Below are 19,276 nucleotides of genomic sequence, written 5' to 3' on the forward strand. Positions count from 1 at the left end.
AACATCACATCTCCTAGTCCACTGGCTGGCAGCTGACTCTTTCCTATACTTCTGTCCCAAGGCCTTAGTTTGATTTCCCACAAATCAGAAAACACATCTCTCAGTAATCCGGTATCTCTCCAAGTTCTTATTATGGAATGGAGCCTACAGTAGGTGCTCAATAAATGCTGATATAGCATGAGATCAAATGGTTGTGTAATGTGAGCTCTTCTTGTCCTCAGGCCAGGAGTCTCTACTGACCCTGACCAACACAAGATTCACTAGGCTAGGGACTGGGATGGATAGACAATGGTAACCCTCCCCAACTAGGGAGGGGATGCCACCCTGGACAGGGAACTGGCAAGGGAGCCCAGCCAGGGCAGGAAGAACAGCTCCAACTTGATGCTGCTTAATCCCAAGTCTCTTCTCTCTAAGTCTAACCAATGGTACTGAAAGATGGCATGGGAATCCCTTCTCCGCTGCTCTGTGGGTTGAGATGATGATGAGAATGTGGCTTATGATAGGTTCTCAGTAAATGGTAACTCTTATGGTTATAGAATCATTCCAGCAGGGAGGGAGTGGAGGGCTTCGTAAGGGAGGTGGCCTCGAGCCAGGGCTTTAGGGTTTCGTGGAGCTCATTAGCAGATGATGCCAGGACAGGATATTCCACCAGGCTCTATGTGAACAAAGCTGGAGAAGTAGAGACGTCAAGGCATCTAGGAGAATCCACAGTGACAGATCTGTTTGGGCAGAAACGGGTTCTTCGGCAGAGGCAAGGAGTGGGCAGGAAGAAGGATCTGTCTTTGGAAAAAGGTCTGGGGTTCTGGATTTAAGTTTTGCTCTAGTGGTACATGATGCCAACTTTTCAGGCATAGATGGTGATGGTGGGTGGCCAACTGCTGACTGGGCAGTGGTAATGCTATTATAACATCAAGCACTGGAGGAGAAGGGTTTCATAGAGGACAGTGTCTTGAGCAAGCTGGCATTTCTTGGAAGCTGTGGATTGGGCTGGGGACAGTGGAGACAGAAAGGCCAGTTTTCAGAATAAGGCCATCCGAAACCCAGCCTGAAGCCTCTGGCAGAATGAACCAATTACATAATTAGTGGGACAAGTGCGAGATGATAAAATGGGGCTCCTTGTTTATTATTCAAAATTTCAAGATGGTACCTACAGGGTACTAACTCAGTGTGGGCCCTTCTTACTTCGGAGTCCTCATGAAGTTGAATGCTCATGAAGTTATTCTTACTCCCTAAAGAGGAGACCATCTGTCTTTCCATCCATCCATCCATCCATTCATCCATCCACATATCCATTAATCTATGTGCCAAGCTATTTCTCTATTATACCATGCATTTTTTGCCTATTCACAACTGCACTAAGCATTCAGCAGATACATCCAGGCTGGGAATTGATAAGACAAGATACAATGAGATGGGAGCAGCTGACCGCCCCTCAGGTCAAACCTGAGCAATGACCTTCAAGTCCAGTGTTCTAAGCTGAGGAGACTTGGATTTCTGTGACATGTTTACAAAGCTGAGCACTGTCCCTTTAGGAATCCCTGCCTCCTATTCTCAGGCTCAGCCTTAGGAGTAGAGAATCTGATGGGCTAAGATCTCTTGGGGATGGGAAGGGTCAACTTTCCAAGACAAGAAAGTAATCAGAGCAGCAACAGGATGGGGCGGGGAGGGAGCGGATAACAGCCACAAGAAGTCTGTCATGGACTTCCAGGGGCTAAAGACAGAGCGTATAGGCCTCCCCCGCCCCTGTCCTCCTTTTTTATAAGAAGAAACCACAGCCTGATAGAGAAGGGATATGATTAATGGTTTTATCGTCCAGAAAACTTCCCGGGGCTTCCCATCCTTCATTGAGATGGCTTTGTTTCTCTTTATCCAAATCTGTCCCCTGGCATCACCCCAGTGAGTACTGGAGACTAAGTCTTGGGTGACAGAGGTGGATCTGGCCCCTTTGGGTGTCTCTGGGCTGGGGGATGGAGGGCTGGGATGCATGGCACACAAGTGGCTCAAAGGTGAGCTTGGGCTCTGCACCATCACCTGCTATCTGTATGGCTTGAGGGGCATCGTTTCCATTTCCTACCCACATGATTGAGAAGTCAAACCAGGTAACCCTCAAAGTCCTTTTCTTTTTCTTTTCTTTTTCTTTTTTTGTCAGTTGTGGGGCCTGAGCTCTGGGCCTGGGCGCTGTCCCTCAGCTCTTCAGCTCAAGGCTAGTGCTCTACCCCTTGAGCCACAGCACCACTTCCAGCTTTTTCTGCTTATGTGGTCCTGAGGAATCAAACCCAGGGCCTCAGGCATGCAAGGCGAGCACTGTACCACTGAGCCACCTTCCCAGCCCTCAAAGTCCTTTTCATCTCCAACATTCGGGAACTTCCTGACCTTCTGGTTCTCCCTAGGGACAACCCTGTCCATCATAGGGCGGAGAAGCTGGTGAATGAGGAGCAGATGAAAGGGTTCAGCACCCAAAACATCAAATAGCCCTGCTCTCCAAGGGGAGGAGGAAGGTAGTAATGCAGGTAGAGCTGTGCACTTCGATTTTCACCTGGTGCTTCTGCTGGGGGCCCTTGAAAACCTTTAGGAGGGAGAACTTTGGAGCCAGGGATGCTTTCCTGAGGCTCTGGTGTAAAGGCTGGGAGACACGGGAGGTGAGCATCTCCACTGCAAGCAGCAGTGTGTGGGTTTAACACCCTGGGCCCATTTCCCCTTTTGCCCCTTATTGATCTGCAACAAAAAATAAATCTTCCTTTTCCAAATCAGAGCCTATGGGGTTGAAAGTGAGGCTCTGAGAGGAACCTCTGAAATCACACACACAGCCCCTAACAGCAGTACTTCTGGGCTCTCCTTGCTTATTTATACCCCAGGAAAATGGGCTTGTAGACTCTGCTGGACAGGCCCTCCACACTGTCTGGGAAATGGAACATACTAGGGGCCCCTCAAACTGTCAGAAAGTTCCTCCTCCTGATAGCAGGTTGAAGTTTTCCATTAGCAGTCATTGATCCTGACCTCTTTCTGCACTACATTGAGAAAGCGTAAGAAAAACCCTTTCACTGTGAAGTTAAATATGCATGATCCCTGAGTACACAGCCTGGCTTGTGTGCCTGCCAATCTGGCCTGGTGGAGCTTGGAATCCTGAAATTGTTTTAGGACTGGAAGGGAACTTAGCCATCATCAGTTCCCCCTCCTTATTTGACTAACAGGCAGACTGAGGACCACAGTCATGTGACACTTAGGGACTAATGTCCCACTCTGGAATATTGAGGGCCCCCAGAGTTGAGGTACCACTTCAGAATGTATGCTACGTCCTCACCCCACTGAGTGTCATATCACAGGACCGCTCCTCCCCTGCCTAACTGTGAAACTCTGGGCCTTTCCTTATTGGTAAAATGGGGAGAGTGTGTAGTTACTCTTTGACCTTGTTGGAATGATAGGATTATTTACATATTTAATAAAAACTTCCTGGGTGCCTGTCACATCCTAAGTGCTAAGGAACAGAGCCATGAACTGGGAGGTAATGGACATAAACATGATTAAAACGCACAGAGCAAGTGCTCAGCGAGCATTAGTTCCTGTTATACTGTCTGACCATACTGCTTCTCAGTGGAGGTGTCACAGCTTAGCCCCTGGGGAGGGGCCACATTTCTTCCCTACCCCTATTCTCCCCAGTGGAGAGACTGTGAAAAAAAAAAAAAATCCCATTCCAAGGACCAACTGCCCACAGGATTCAGAACCACCTGCAAGAAATAAGTGGGAAATGTCTGGGATTTCTGGGGACCTTATCATTCCTCCCTTTCTCTCTCTCCAGCCTATCCTAAGCAAAATGCCAGAGTCCTTGTACCCTCTGGAAGGCAGCTGTCTCAGAAGTATCTGGGTTCCTCCTGTGGACAGAGGCCTCTGTGGGCTGCAGATGCTTTTCATCACCTGGTGGTCTGTGCAGAACCATCAGCCTTCTCTTGGCCCAGCCCATGGCCCCAGGTCCACCCTAAGTAGCACAGGATTCCTGAGGCTCAGAGACAGACTGAGGCCCACTCAAAGATGCAAAATGTGACTGAGGGTGACAAGCAGCCAGCAGGCGAGTCAGAAGTTAAGGCATGCCAGCGGATGCTCAAGCCCAGTGTGGTTTATCCACAGAACACACTACCTCTGAGCACGCAGCAGCTCAGGGAGGGGACAAGGAGGCCTGGGGCTGGCCCCACGGTGTCTGTGCATGAAGGCAGGCCCAGCACTGAGCTCCTGACTCTGAATCCACCGTGTTTTCACATCTGCAGACAATTACAACCCAGCTCTTCTTCCCACAGAGGGAGGGCTGTGATAACCATCAAAAGGAAGGTGGTAGTCTCTGAGACAGAGCCTTGGTGCCCTCACAGCCAGCCAGGGTTGAGGGTGGTCACTTTCTCTTGGGGACAATGTGAAGTCAGGAACCAGCTCTGTGGAAAAACAGTGATCCCACTGACCAGGAGCTCCCAGGATAACACAGGGTTAAAGCTTTAAGTTCAGGCAAACTTTGCCTAAATGCCAACTCTAACTGTGTTGAGCCTGGAAAGTCTCTTAGCGGCTCCAAACCCCAACTTCCTCATTTGCAAAACAGAGGCAACAACAGCCTGGATTCTAAGGCGGGCAGGGGGCAGTGCCAGACTCAATGCCTCCATGGGGTGGGGCTAGTCAGTGCTGGGACCACCATACATACCCCCGCCTGGCTACCGATTCAAGACCTCTTTAGAAGATCCTGGGGGATATTGTGCACAGAAGATCCTGGGGGATATTGTGCGCACTGGAGGATTGCAGTGACAAGCAGGGATGCTCCTTCCAGCTTGAGATAGAAATATACAGGAGGGCAGGAGACCTGAACAGAGGGTCTTTGGTAAGTCCCTCCTCCTATCAGCCCTCGATAGTCTCCACCCAGTGTTGGGCACTGGGGCCAGAACTCTAGACAGTAAAAAACCTGGGCCACACAAGAGGTTTATTAATTCATTGTTGTTTTTGTTTCTTTTTTATTTTTTTGGTCTTGTTTATCCATTTATCTGTTTGGGGGAAGGTAAGGGGAGGCACAGAAATAGAGGGACAGAGGGTGAACAAATGCAGCAGTGGTACTCTCTACACTATGTTGAAAATGAACTATACAACTTGTAGGTGGGGAAAGTAAAAACTGAGAGACAGGGGTGACACTGTCCAAAAAGAAATGTATTACTTGACTTATGTAACTGTAATCACTCTGTATATCACCTTTACAATAACAACTAAAACAATGTTTTTTAAACACACACATACATACACACACACACACACACTTAGGCCTGACTAATTTTGATTTTGACAAACAGAATAAAGAGGACCAAGTAACAAGGGCCTAGCATGAAGGGCATGGAAGGGACCTGGAATATTGGGGGGACTCAGGAAGACTGCTTGGAAGAGGAGAGTTGGGAGGCCCCTGGAGAGAAAAAAAGAAGTGATGAGATAGGGCATTCCAGGCAGGGGTAAGTAGAGAACAAATACCCGTAGATAGGATGGTGCAAATTCCCTCTGCAGATCCTGTATTTGTCTGACACAAAAACTTAAGCCTGGGGCACTGGCAGAGTAGGAGCTTAGAGCCACTATGAGGTCTACCACTTACAGCGTGCCATTGGTGAAAGCCAAGGCAGAAGCACTCTGCCACACACCTCTGCCCTGAGGCAGGTGAGTCTTCTCAATGCTGCGCCCAGGCTGACCCTCTGGTAGAGTGGACCAGTGGCTACCGGCCCTGGGGAGCCACCGAGGGCTCTGGGCAGGGCAGGCAGTGTGAACAGACTCTGATTTGCGACCCAGTTAAGAAGGGGCCAGCCAGTCCAGAAAGAGAAGAGCCAGGAGACTAAGAGCTGCTTAGGCAGAAAGAAACCGTGAGGTCACAACCCCTCTTCCCAGAGAAGACCCTGGAGTTGACACACCAGATTGATTCCCTATGTCCAGGCCCAGTGTACTACCACTAGCCTAATTGTCACACCCTTCTCCACCCAGAACTTTCTGACCCAGAACTTTCCCAGTGGCTGGGGGTTTGGAAGGATATCTTAGGAATCTGGAAAATTTGCAAATCCATTTAAATCGCCAAAGGTTGCCTGGCGGTTGACTGGCCCAGGGCCAGACTGACTCTTAGGAACAAGGCGCGAATCAAGGAACGGGCTATGTCTGGCCTTTTGGTCCCAGTCCCTAGCTAAGTTCCTTTCTGGATTCCCTTCTTCCCATCTCTGGGCTCCTTCCCCTGTCCCTCCCAGCTCTCCCCCCCAAAACCCCGTAGACCATGTTATGCCTTGACAGCCCAGACATTTCTGTTTCTCTCTAAAAGAGAGTAAGGGGGTAGCTGAGTTAGGGAGGGAGGCGAAGCCACCTACCCTGGAGGAGGAGGGAACTGGCTCCTCGGGCCCTTACATCTCCCATCTGATTTTCTTTAAAAAAAAAAAAAAAGTGTTCTTTTCTCTACTCCAAGCGGTGCAGGCTGAAGCAGGAGGAATCTGGGTGGCCCTCCGCTTTCCCATGCTTACCTGGCTGCGGGGCGGCGGTGGCTGGCCTGGGGCTGTCACCTCTTCCAGGAAGTCCTTCTACTGCCCTCTCCCCAGGACCAGAAGGACCTCGCTGGACCCCACGTCAGTGACGGCCGAGTAGAAGGGCAAGTTGGACCCTTGCAAGCTCCAGGAAGAGTCCGAGGAACCGAGGGGCGCGCCCAAGGGAGGGCTCACGGCTCCGGCCTCGCCTCACCCCTGAAGCATCCTTCGGGAGGAGCGGCGCGGCCAGGAGGGGCCGCCCTGGGTCTGGCCGTCTGCGTCGGGGCAGCCGCGGGCTGCTGCCGGCGTCTGGTCTGGTCGGAGGGGCTGGCTCTCTCCTCCGGCGTCCCCTCTGCTGTGGCCTGAGTTGCTCTATGGAGAGATCCTTAGTCCCAGACTCCCGCTCACCGCCCCGGAGTGCAGCGGCGCCCCGCAGATCCCCGCAGCCCGCAGGGCCAGGGCTTCCCGCCCCCACCCCCCACTTTGGGGGAAAGGCTGCAGGGCGGCCTCTGATTGGCCTGGCTGGGAGAAGGGGAGGGGTGGGCAGGGAGGGTGGACGCGTGCGTCTGTTTTCAATTTTAGTATCCCCCCCCCTCTCTTTTTTCCCCCAAGTTTCTTGTTTTTCTTCCTCCTTTCCCGCTGCTGCTCCCTCCCGTCGCCTGCTCGCTCAGGATGTGAAGGGATGTTTAGAAATTCCACCACCCACACCAGCCAGCCACTGAGTCAACTTCATTAAAGAGTTAGCCCAGCCTCATTTGTCTGATGTCTGTCTTCGGTGGCCCTGGTCCCTGGCTATGGAACCTGGGAAGAAGGGAGGTCCTTTCTCTGTGCCTCAGTTTCCCCATCCATTGAGGAAGCTTCAGGGATGCACGCGGTAATTCAGCCAGTATCCATACTCTCTGGACAGTTACTACATGTTAGACATGTAGTAAGACACCTGTGATAAGGCAGGTCTTACAGGACATTCAGGGGGAAGCAAGCACCAGCAAGAGGGCAGGGGCCTGGCAGGGGATTTAGGTGAATAGCTGTAAGGACCCACAGGGGATCAAATGGCACTTCAGCCACAGGGAATTTAAGGCTGCTTTGCTAACCGCACCCACTGCTGTTGGACTTGTCACTGTCTTAAACTTTGGGTTAGATTCCCTGTCAACTCTGCTCATGGTTGTTAATCATCTAAGGAAACTGCTGGCCCACAGGCCATGTCGGACTTGAGAAATCACTTGCTACCTGACAGGACAGGCACATGTGCTTCTTATCAGCTCTCCTTGGCTTCCCAGGGCTCATCTGCCTGTGTGACCTGCGAATGATGTTATAAACACCCAGATGGCCCTTGGTAGAAGAAATCCCCCTCTCCCTCAGAAAGGAGTACTTGGCAGGACAAGGTTGATGAGCCCTAGTTTTACCTAGTATGCCTTTCTACTCCCTCCAAGGTGGAAGACATCAAGATAAAATAAGAAGCCACATGGGGTGGTATCTACCACTGGATAGGATGACTGAGAGTTCAAGGCCAGCCTGGGACTCGTAGCAAGGCCCTGTCTTGAAAAAATAGATAATCTGAGAAAAATAAGTGAGATATTTTTTAGATTCCAGAAACATTTTGCAGGCAGAGGACCAGAATCATGGCATGCCCTCAAATGGGAGTGACTGTCTCAAGATGGGATCTGAAATCCTCCCTAGAAGCAGAGGACCCCTGAGAATCAGACAGCCAGATCTCAGTTGGACCCAGGGGTTAAACAGACTACCTGACTATGTAAACTTCTTGCCCTTCTCCTAAACTCTCCCTCTCTACAACTCTAAAAGCTCTTGTCAGTAGCCCCAAGATGGGTCTTCAGCCCTGGTCTCCATTGCTTCCCGGTGTGACCACACTGAAGATAGAAATCCCTTTCTGCCTTTGTCATCACTCACATGTCTGACTGGATGCTCCCAGCAGTGTTGACAGAATCAAGTCTGTTGGGATCTCTCAGAGTTCTGCCCTCTCTTCGAAGAAGAGATGATATAGAAGAAATAAGAGACCCTCCAAGAAGGTGGATTGGCACAGAGAAGGAAAGCAATTCACTTCAGGGTCACCCAGCACATTTTCCTTGCACCATCTCAAAACCCTTGCAAATGGATGATTACACCCATTGTTGTTGTGATTATTATTGTTATGCTAGTCCTGGGGCTTGAACTCAAGGCCTTTTGTTCTCAGTTGGCTTTTTTCTGCACCGTGGGAATTGAGCCATACCTTTACTTCCAGCTCTTCTTTTCTGGTTAATTGGAAATTGGAGTCTCATAGACTTTTCTGAGTAGTTAGGATTACAGGTACAAGCCACCAGCCACCAAGCTTGACTTGCTTTAGAGCAAGGAAACAGGCTCAGAAGAACATGCCGTGAGCTTCCCGGACACACACAGCAATGGCAGGACTGGGGCAGAGCAGACCTTGTATGTCACACGATTAAAGGGGTATAGGATCTCCTTTGTCTTCATCCCAGATCTCCACTCCAGCATAGGCCTGTGCCTGTGGCTCTTTCTTTTGGTCACTCAGCAAAGTATTTCCCGGTGTATGTGATAGTCTAGCTTGTCTATTGTTCTTCTTACCCTCACCTGAGCCTTTCCCAGAGCCCCTGGCCTTCCCTTTCACCTCTTCCTCCTCAGGTCTGGAGATTCCTGCTCATCAGAGACTCCAAGGGCTATTGCTTCCAAAGGGCTGGGAGGACTGAGCTGAGATACCTCTGACACACAACTCTGCACACTGGGGTGGTGGAATTTCCTTCTGGGGCAGGGCAGGGTGAAGAAGAATATCCTAGATCACACAGGCTTTACCAGCCTGGACCTGCCCTCCTCCCGCCATGTACCTCCCTACTTCACCAAAGCCACTCTTCTTGGAACAGGGACAATTGTTTGGTTGAGCTGAGATTCCAGGTAAACTGCAATAGTTTGTCTTTCCATCATTTCTTGGTCTCAGTAAGAACTGGCCAGTGGAACATCTGGGTTGGGATGCATAGAGGACAGGTTCTCAGAGGGAGCAGAATATACCAGGAGGGGGTTCATCCAAGGTTTGTGGTAGTAAAGATGGAGTGATCAGCCAGGCGCCGGTGGCTCGTGCCTTTAATCCTAGCTACTCAGGAGGCTGAGATCTGAGGATCACAGTTCAAAGCCAGCCCAGGCAAGAAAGTCCGTGAGACTCTTATCTCTAATAAACCACTAGAAAACTGGAAGTGGCGCTGTGGCTCAAGTGGTAGAGCGCTAGCCTTGAGCTGAAGAGCTGAGGGACAGCGCCCAGGCCCAGAGTTTAAGCCCCAAGACCGACAAAAAAAAAAAAAAAAAAAAAGATGGAGTGATCACACAATTCATAAGATCAGAGCCACAAAGTACTTTTTTCTCTTTTGTTTTTGGTGCCAGTCCTGGGGTTTAAACCGAGGGCCACGATCTGGCATGTTATTACTTAGCTTTTTCTGCTTAAGGCTGGCACTCCAGCACTTGAACCACAGCTCCACTTCCAGCTTTTTGCTGGTTAATTGGAGATAAGAGTCTCATGGGTTTTGCTGCCCAGGCTGAATTCACCAGTGCCCGGCTGACATAAGAGTTCTTTCTTTTGATTTTTGGTCAGTTGTGGGGCCTGAACTCTGGGCCTGGGCACTGTCCCTCAGCTCTTCAGCTGTAGACCAGCCCTCTACCACCTGAGCCTCAGCCCCACTTCTGGGTATTTCTGCTTATGTGGTACTGAGGAATCGAACTGAGGGCCTCATGCATGCAAGGCAAGTAGACATAGGAGTTCTTATGTCAAAGATTCCACCAGAAATTATAACTCTTTTAAAAAATATTTAATTTTATTGTCAAAGTGATGTGCTGAGGGGTTACAGTTACATAAGTAAGGTAATGAGTACATTTCTTGTCAAGCTTGTTACCCCCTCCCTCATTTTCTCCCACTTTTTCTTCCCCCAACTCCCCCACCTCAGGTTGTAAAATTCATTTCCAACACATTGTCTTGTGAGTGTCACTGTTGTATTGGTTTAACTTCAATTCCCAAAACTGAAAAAAAGAAAAGAGAAGGATGGCAAAAAGAAAGATATTAACATGTCTTTCCTAGTATTTTCCTTGGCCACTCCCCTCCAGCCCCTGGAATACTGGCTGCAACAGTATGCCTTCCAGAAAGGAAGTGTCCCAATCCCCTAGTTTCCAGAGGAGCTAGTTCTGCTAGCTGTTAGAGGGATCCCTTGTCCTGCCTCAGTTTCCCCATCTGTCCATAACAGGGTTGGGTTCTCTGTGCTGCAAGGCCCTTGGCTTGTTCTGCAGCAGTTTGCCTTGCAGCTAGACTGTGGGGCGGGGGAGAAGCTGGCAAGCCCTAGGGGAGGGGACAGCTGGGGGCCAGAGATGCAGCACAGAGGGGAGGGGGTGGCTGGTGGTGGCTCCCCTGGGAAGTTGGCGGCTGCCATTTCCGGCCAGCCCAGCTGCCCACTGGTCCATCTGGAATCACTTAGCTCCTATCACCATTAACCCTTGGTAGACACCAGGACTGTTTCTTCTCCTCTCAGCTGATTGTAGAACTATGTGGAGCACCACAGGACACGCACTCAGGCCTGGCCAACAGAGGCAGAGCTGTTAGAATCCATAGCAGGCTCCAGAGCCAGGGGCAAACTCTTGGGTTCAAATCTCAGCATCTTCAGTTTCAAGCTGTATAACCTTGGGCAAATCATGAAACTGAGCTTCCTGCTCAGAAAAATGGGGGGAATTCAAAGATGGGTTCATTAGAGTGCTGAGATGCGACTGTGGTGGCCGAAGCTGTGGGCTTTTCACACATGAGCAGCCTGCCACCACTGCGCTCCTCCGGGCTTCAGTTGCCCCTTGTGCACTCTGAGAGGGATGGGCAGTGGACAGAGCACACGGACAGTCAGGCACCTTTGTCCTGGCCTGGCTAGCAGGGTTCCAGCCCAGATCTTGACAGGACAAACCATCTTGTTCAGATCCTGGCAGCCCAGTCTGGGAAAGGTACGTGGAGGGTGTGTGGTCAGTGTGTCCTGTGGGTGGTGTGCAGAAGGTTCTGGGCAGCTCTCCTCCCCACAGCTTGGCAGCATGCTCAATGATCCAGGGCCTGAACTCTTGAGTCAGCAGCTCCAGCCTAATCCCACTGCCTGTAGCTAGGTGAACCCAACTTCCAGTCTGTGATTGATGAGCCTCAGTACTTTCAGTTGTCAAATTGGACACCTGCCTGCTTCGTGGAGTGTTGAGAAGCCTGGCAACATGCTACATGCTGGTGCTCTGTGCCAGCCTGAGGGCAGAACAGAAAAACGCCACAAGAAGCGACTGATCCTCAGGTGTCACCAGAAGTCCGCTGTCAGGACGAGAGGGAAGTCCATAGCCTCCCCTGACCCGAGGAGGCTGGTGACAAGAGCAGCTTGTGCCAGGCCTGTGCTGTGTTGGCCAAAGACAGCTCCGGGGGCTTTACCCTGAAGGAGGGTGATCAGACTAACAAACTCTGCCTCCTGAGACCCATCCACTCTGTCAGAGCCAACAGGAAGCGGCGGCTCACAGTGGGGTAGGCTGATGAGTCGGGGAGGGAGCCCAAATGGAGAATTCCCAGAGGGCAGCTTAGCACTCCACAAGCAGGGCCATCAGCTACCACAGCTGGCTCTCCCACGCTCCCAGAACTGCCCCCCACACCCGTGGAGAGTGGGGAGTGAGGAAGCAGCACACATGTCTCAGGCCTAGTACATCTTTGATGTCAGGGCCAGAAGGGCCCCTCCTCCAAATATGTCCACTGTCCAGGTTATGGAGAAGGGCCAAAGAACGCAGGCTGTCTGAAGTTCACAGAGGGAGACCTGAGATGTGCCCTCCCTCGCTTGCTTCCCCCTGAACAGAGCAGGGAGATCTTCGTGCTTGTGACTGGGGGAGCGAATGGGGCCGAGCAAGAATCACCCCACCTTCAAGAGACATGGCTTGGAGTCAGGCACCAGTGGCTCATGCCTATAATCCTAGTTCTCAGGAGGTTGAAATCTGAGGATTGCAGTTCAAGGCCAGCTTGGGCAGGTAAGTCTGTGAGACTCCTATCTCCAATTAACCACCAGAAAACCAGAAGTGGCCCTGTGGCTCAAGTGGTAGAGCACTAGCCTTGAGCTGAAGAACTCAAGGACAGCATCCAGGCCCAGAGTTCAAGTCCCATGACTGATAATAACATGACAGCAGAGGCTACCTCAGGTCATCTTCTACCTGAGATTCTCAGGACTCCTATTTCTGGGCCAGGCTTTGGCCACTAAGGCTTTCCAGGACTCCCAGAGATAATGGCTTCATAGCAGCCCAAGATCTCCCCCATCTCAGCGCCTCATGACTACAGAGGACTGGGCTGGATCTTTCTGGTACACATTGATAGCTCAAAGAACATTATGGCTGCAAGGCCACAGGTTCTCTCACTGGACACACTGGTTACTGAGTCCAGAGAGGCCCAGTATCTGCTTGAAAGCAGACAACAGATCCCAGATGGGGCCTCTGCCCCCAATTCCCAAACCCTTCTGTTTCTCTACCACTCACATATACAATAAAATTAACTGAGTAACTACTTCATGCTCATCCTCATAAAGTTCACAAACAAATGTCACAGAGACCACAAATGAATAATGTTGAATTGTGGGAAGAATGAAAGAAAGAATTCTTGGCTCAGTAGATGAGGGTACTTGTTCAGGTAGACAAAGACTTCTCTGGGGAAGAAACTTTATAATGGAGACCTGACATTGGGAGGCAGGAGTGGGACAGTGTTTGAGGTAAAGGGAGCAACATTTGTGAGAGCCTCAAGGCTGGAAAGAGTTTGACGTGTTAGAACAGAGAGGAAAAATGGTGAGGCAGAGGAGAATACATGTAGTCAGGAGCCAGTCATGAATGTCTGGGGGGTCGAGGAGTCCGGCTTTTATCCAAAGGTCAGTAGGGAGGATAAGCTGAAGTGGTTTTGTTTTGTTTTGTTTTCCTTTTGGTTTTGTTTTTCTGGTCCTGGGCCTTGTACTCAAGGCCTGGGTGCTGTCCCTGAACTTTTGTGGTCAAGGATAGTATTCTACCATGTGAGCCACAGCTCCACTTCCGGCTTTTTGTGGTGAATTGAAGGTAAGAGTCTTACGGACTTTCCTGCCCTGGCTGGCTTTGAACCAGGATCCTCAGACCTCAGCCTCCTAGTAGCGAGGATTACAGAATTGAGCCACCAGGCGTGCCTGACAATAAGCAGGAGTTTAAAGCAGAGGTGAGACCAGGTAGCTGTGGTGCGCTGTGGAGGAGGGGCTGTAGCAAGTACCAGGCCAGACAAGGGACTGGCATGGAGGTTCTCACAGGCAAAGTCTCCCCCCTTCTCCCCCTCCACCCCACACATTGTCTGAGAAGCTGCAGGGGTGAACCATGGCAGGAGCTGGAACTTCTGGATCTCCATCCACACTTCTCCCTACCCCCATTCCATGGTTCCAAACCAGGGCCTCTGTGCTTGTAGCTTATGGCTCTGCTACTTGACCCCTGCTTCCAGCCTGGCCTTCTGCTGGCTATTTCTTGGTGATAATACGGTTTGATGAAGGGGCTTGTACTTTCTAGGCTAGCACAGTATCACTGAGCCAGACCTCCAGACTGTTTTAGATCGTTATGTAGGAGACTTTTTCTGCCCAGGCTAGCCTCAACTCATGATCAACTTGATCTCAGTCTCCTGAGTAGTTAGCATTATAGGTGAGCAGTGGTTGGATCTTGTGCCTGGATCTTGTCCACGGTTTGACCATGAGATTTTTCTCCTGGCCTCTAGATCTCTTTACACAACAGGTTAGACACCGTGTCTAGTTAGGCACCTGGCTCGAGTGTCCCCTCTGCTTCCTACGTGTCGGAGGAGGAAGAGAAGTACTTTTCCTTCTCCAGGCACAACAGGATAGTGAGCTCTGGCATCAGAGACCTGGCAAGGAAAAATCTGAATTTTACTGGAGTGCCAGCAGATGGCGCCCTGTCTCTAGTGGGGCAGGAGGAAAAGAGGGTTTGAGAGAAGAGAAGTTATGAAAGTGGAAGATGCCCCCTGGGTTTCCTACCACCCACCCTAAGGCTCACCTCCATGCCCTGGAGGAGGGCTGGGCAGGAGTTGTCATCCTCTCTTCTGATACAAAAACAGCAAGTCAGAGAGAAAATCTAGCCTATCTATGGTTACAGCGTAAGGCTGACTCTTGCCTTGGCCTACAGTCTGGAGGTGGGGGTATTGTGGGCCTGAACTGGCCCCGGTACCCACCAGCTTCTTCTAACTACAGTAAGCAATTTCCAACATAAGCTGAGCCCAGAACCTTTCTCTCCCAGAACCATAAACTCAGTTTAAAAACTAAGTTATCACTAAGATCTTTATGAGGCCATCATCTCAGCACTCCACCCCCAGGAGGCCCTGGCTGGTGTGAGAGCAGGCTGGAGGGAGGAACTCCAGTGGGAAGAGGGGCCTACCGAAGGGAGGTAGAGGAAGGTGGGGGCCAATAAACAGCCACTCCCAGAGATAAAGGGCTGGAGAGGAAGAGGCTGCCCACAGGGGTAGGCTGACGGAGGCTCTCCATGGTTGCATTGCTTTTTGGGGCAAGTAGTTCCCAGTGGACACAATGGGGAAAACTGAAGCCCAGGGGCTCAAAGTCATATGTTAGGCCAGAGGCCAACATAGGCAAATACGCATAGCCTGAGCACTGTCCCTTAACTTTTTACTCAAGGCTGGCCCTCTACCACTTGAGCCATTCTTCCACTTCTGGCTCTGTGTGTGTGTGTGTGTGTGTGTGTGTGTGTGTGTGTGTGTGTGTGTGTGTGTGTGTGTGTGTGTGTGTGTGTGTGTGTGTCTTGAACTCAGGGCATGGGAACTGTCCCTGAGCTGTGTGTGTGTGTGTGTGTGTGTGTGTGTGTGTGTGTGTGTGTGTGTGTGTGTTGAACTCAGGGCATGGGAACTGTCCCTGAGCTTTTTTTGTTGCTCGAGGCTAGTGTTCTACCACTTGAGCCACAGCTCCACTTTTAGCTTTTGGCCTTTTTTTTTTTTTTTTTTTTTGGTAACTAATTGGAGATAAAAGTCTTATGGATTTTTCCTGCCCAGTCTGGCTTTGAAGCATAATCCTCAGATCCCAGCCTCTTGAACGATTATAGGCATGAGCCACCAGCGACCAACTTTTAGACTGGAAATTGTGTGTGGATGTGTTTACACACACACGTGTGTGTGTGTGTGTGTGTGTGAGAGAGAGAGAGAGAGAGAGAGAGAGAGAGATTGAGAGAGAGAGAGAGAGAGAGAGAGAGGGAGGGAGGGTCTCCTGGGGCTTGAACTCAGGGCCTGGGTGCTATCTCTCAGCTTTTATACTCAAGGCTAGTGTTCTGTCACTTGATCCACAACTCTACTTCTGGCTTTTTGGTGGTTAATTGAAAATTAGAGTCTCTTGGGTTTGTCTTCATGGGCTGACTTCAAACCAGGATCCTCAGATCTCAGCTAGGATTACAGGTGTGAGCCTCTGGCACCTGACCAAGCTGGGATTTTTGAACAAGGTTACAGGGGCTACATAAGAGCTGATCAAGACTGACTAGAGGGTCCAGTTAGAAGTGAGGAGAGAGCAGAGAGCTCTTTTGCATGAAGAGCCCACAAGAGGAAGAGGAGCCAGCTATTTGTTTAAGCAAACTCTAGCTAACAAATCGGGGGGCAGGGAGGTGTGCACAGGCTTACTCTCCTCACGGTCCCCCAGTTCAGTGCTTACAGAGGAGAGATAAACTAACATATTGACTTGTATGGCCTTAAGCAGGTTACCTGACCTCCCTAAGCCTCGACATCTTCATCTGCACCATGGGATCCTGTAGTGAGGATGACTGGAGGTGATACAGGTAGAAGTGCATTTAGTAAATGCTCAATAAACAGCAGCACCCTTTTGACTCTTGTGCAGCCTAGCATCTTAGATTCAGTGAGAGCACAGTGAGCCCAAGGTGGGGGACTCCAGAGGAATGGGGTATCCTACCCCAGGATGTGTCTGAAGACTGGGATGGCGTAGCACTGAGGACCTGGAGCAGCATAGGGGTGCGGGGGTTCCCCACACCCCAGACCTCTCTGCCTCTGCTCTTTTTGCATCATAAAATAGTCCCTGATTCGTTCAGAAACTCCTGTGTCACTTGGGCTGATCTTTCCGCCACTGTGGAGTCCTGGCCACTGCCTCCATCACGCTATTACTCCATCACAGCTTCTTTTTCCTCTCGGGTTCACACACATCTCCTGCTTCCTTCCACTCAGGACTGGTCGGCCAGGTCTAGAGGAATGTATGCCCCTGGCTCAGGCCTTGTTTGGACAGATCCTTGGCCCCACTTCCTAGTGCCCTGACCCACAAGTCACCTCCTCGTGAAAGTCTTCCCTGGCCTCCTAGTCCTGCCTTTGCCAAGATGTACTGTCACTTTCAGGGTGATTATTTGCTTCATCCCTGTGCCTACTGCATGCCCCAGGCAGGGGCTGCAGTACTGACTACATTTGCAGCACTGTTACTCTAGATGATACTATCTATCTATCTATCTATCTATCTATCTATCTATCTATCTATCTATCTATCTATCTATTTTGTGCAGGTACTGGGACTTGAACTCAGGGCTTTGCACTCTCTTAGCGTTTTCACTTAAGGCTGCTGCTTTACCACTTGAGCCACACCTCCACTTCTGACTTTTTGCTGGTTACTTAGAGATAAAAGTTTCTTACAGGCTTTGAACTTTGGTCCTCAGATCTCAGCCTCCTGAGTAGCTAGAATTACAGGCATGAGCCACCAGTTCCCAAATATAGGGAGCTTTTGAACAAAAGACCTTGTAGTACTCCTGTGTCAAAGAATGTCTATGGGAACTAATGGATTCCTGCACCGTTCCCACCCAGTGAGCCCGCATCAAGGTCTGACTTAGCATGCTCTCAGAGTGAAGTGTATGCCAAGCTCCTCCTCTACCAGGATCTTAACTGCAGACCTCCAGCAGTCTGTATTCCAGGATGCCCACTTCTTGATGGATGGTCCTTCAGAAAGTACTGGATTATGTGCAAGTTTCTCTCTCAGGTCCCAAGTCTGTCCTGCCCCTCCGTAAATGCAACTCCTACTCCCGGCCTTCTCTTCCTCCAGTCCAAGCAGCCCTCTTTACTTCAAATCTGAGAGTGGAGTTCAGTGCCTTCAAGCCTCTTCTCTCTCCTCTGCACCTTTCATCTTGTCATTGGTCCTTTTAGAGACTGAGCCTTGTGTGGACCCAAGCTCCAGATGACTTCTGAGGAAAACCTTATAAATATGTCCACTTGCCTGTCTGAAAACCTGCACTTGCCTGCTCAGGCAGTCCAGAGCTTCACAGTGTCACGAGCTCAGCCATGTCACAGTGACCCAGGTAGCTCCCTTCCTCTCACCTTCCTTCAGTCAGCCTTCATTTCACTAGGTAACATGGGTTCTACACCTTTCCTGCACCTCAGTGCTTCTGTCCATACAATGGGTTGGCTCCTTTTCATAGAAAGGGATCCCTGGGCTTATGGCTATATATAAGAACAAGGTTCCAAACAGGGTAACTTCAGGGTCATTTGTGCAGCCATATGTCCCAGTTTACAAGGGCTGCATGTTTGGTTGAAAACTCTGACATCACCATCCTGAAATTCTAGATTGTGTGTGTGCGTGTATATGGGCACGTGTGTGTTATATGTGTATGTGTGCACGCATGTGTTTAATTGGACACAAGCGTCTTCGAGATTTGGATGCCAGCAGCTTGTGCTTATAATTCTTGCTATTCAGGAGGCTGAGATCTGAGGATTACAGTTCGAAGCTAACCTGGGCAGGAAAGCCCATGACACTCTTATGTAAAAAGAAGGAGGAGGGGGAAGAGAAGGAGGAGAAAGAGGAAGAGGAGGAGGAGGAGGAGGGGGAGGAGGAGGAGGAAGAGGAGGAGGAGGAGGAGGAGGAGGAGGAGGAGGAGGAGGAGGAGGAGGAGGAGGAGGAGGAGGAGGAGGAGGAGGAGGAGGAGGAGGAGGTGGTGGTGGAGGTGGCGGCGGCAGAGAAGCCAGAAGTGGAGGTATAGCTCAAAGTGGTAGAGTACTAGCCTTAATCGTAAAAAGTACAGGGACTGCACTCAGGTCCTAGGTTCAAGCCCTAGGACCAGCACAGTTTTTTTTTTTAAAGTCTCTTGGAATTTCCTGCCTGGGCTGGCTTCGAACCACAGTCCTACTCAGCCTCCTGGGTAGCTAGGATTATAGGCATGAGCCACTAGTACTCAGTTTAGGTAATTTTTTTTAACAAGGGACTTTGCATTTTCATTTTATACTGAGCTCTGCAAATTATATCCTGACGTTGATCCATATATCTAGCCCTGAGATGATGCTGACCATCCCTGGCTAATGTGGTGACCCAGAAGAAAAATAAGATCCTCATTCTGCCTCTCTTAGGAGTCCATACATTCTGGCACATGTAGGTCCCCTTCCCACCAGGAAGTGCAGGAAGACCAAATCCCAAAGGACATTCTGTGATGCTCCTTGGAGCTGAGTCCTTCTGTGGAAGATTACTGCGGTCTTCCGGACCCAGACCTGTGTCTTTCATGAATCCTTCCCTAGATTCCTTGGCTTTACCCTCCACTTTTTGCATCAGTTGGAATACTTGGACTACGAACTATGTCAAACAATAACTAGGAATTTGAATTAATTGTGTTGATAGATGTAAGAAAATGTCCATGTGCCTTAAAGTTGCATGCTGAAGTATGGAAGAGTAAAGCAACATGCCATTTGGAATTGGTTTTGAAATATGTTGGGCGCTAGTGGCTCACACCTGCAATCGTAGGCTGGATTCTGAGATCACAGTTCAAAG

General features: G+C 50.3%; 1 protein-coding gene across 1 annotated transcript in view; it reads right to left on the reverse strand.

Moving 5' to 3' along the window:
• Positions 1-7,013, reverse strand: part of Pdgfrb (platelet derived growth factor receptor beta) — a 46,556-nt gene extending 39,543 nt beyond the window's left edge. Inside the window, exon 1 of the mRNA XM_070036393.1 lies at positions 6,504-7,013. The gene's annotated coding sequence lies outside the window, so the exon portion shown is untranslated. The remainder of the gene's footprint in view (positions 1-6,503) is intronic.
• Between the last annotated feature and the right edge of the window lie 12,263 nt (positions 7,014-19,276).

This window comes from Dipodomys merriami, unplaced genomic scaffold, assembly GCF_024711535.1.
Source record: "Dipodomys merriami isolate MVZ:Mamm:240054 unplaced genomic scaffold, mDipMer1.0.p SCAF_27, whole genome shotgun sequence".
NCBI lineage: Eukaryota > Metazoa > Chordata > Mammalia > Rodentia > Heteromyidae > Dipodomys > Dipodomys merriami.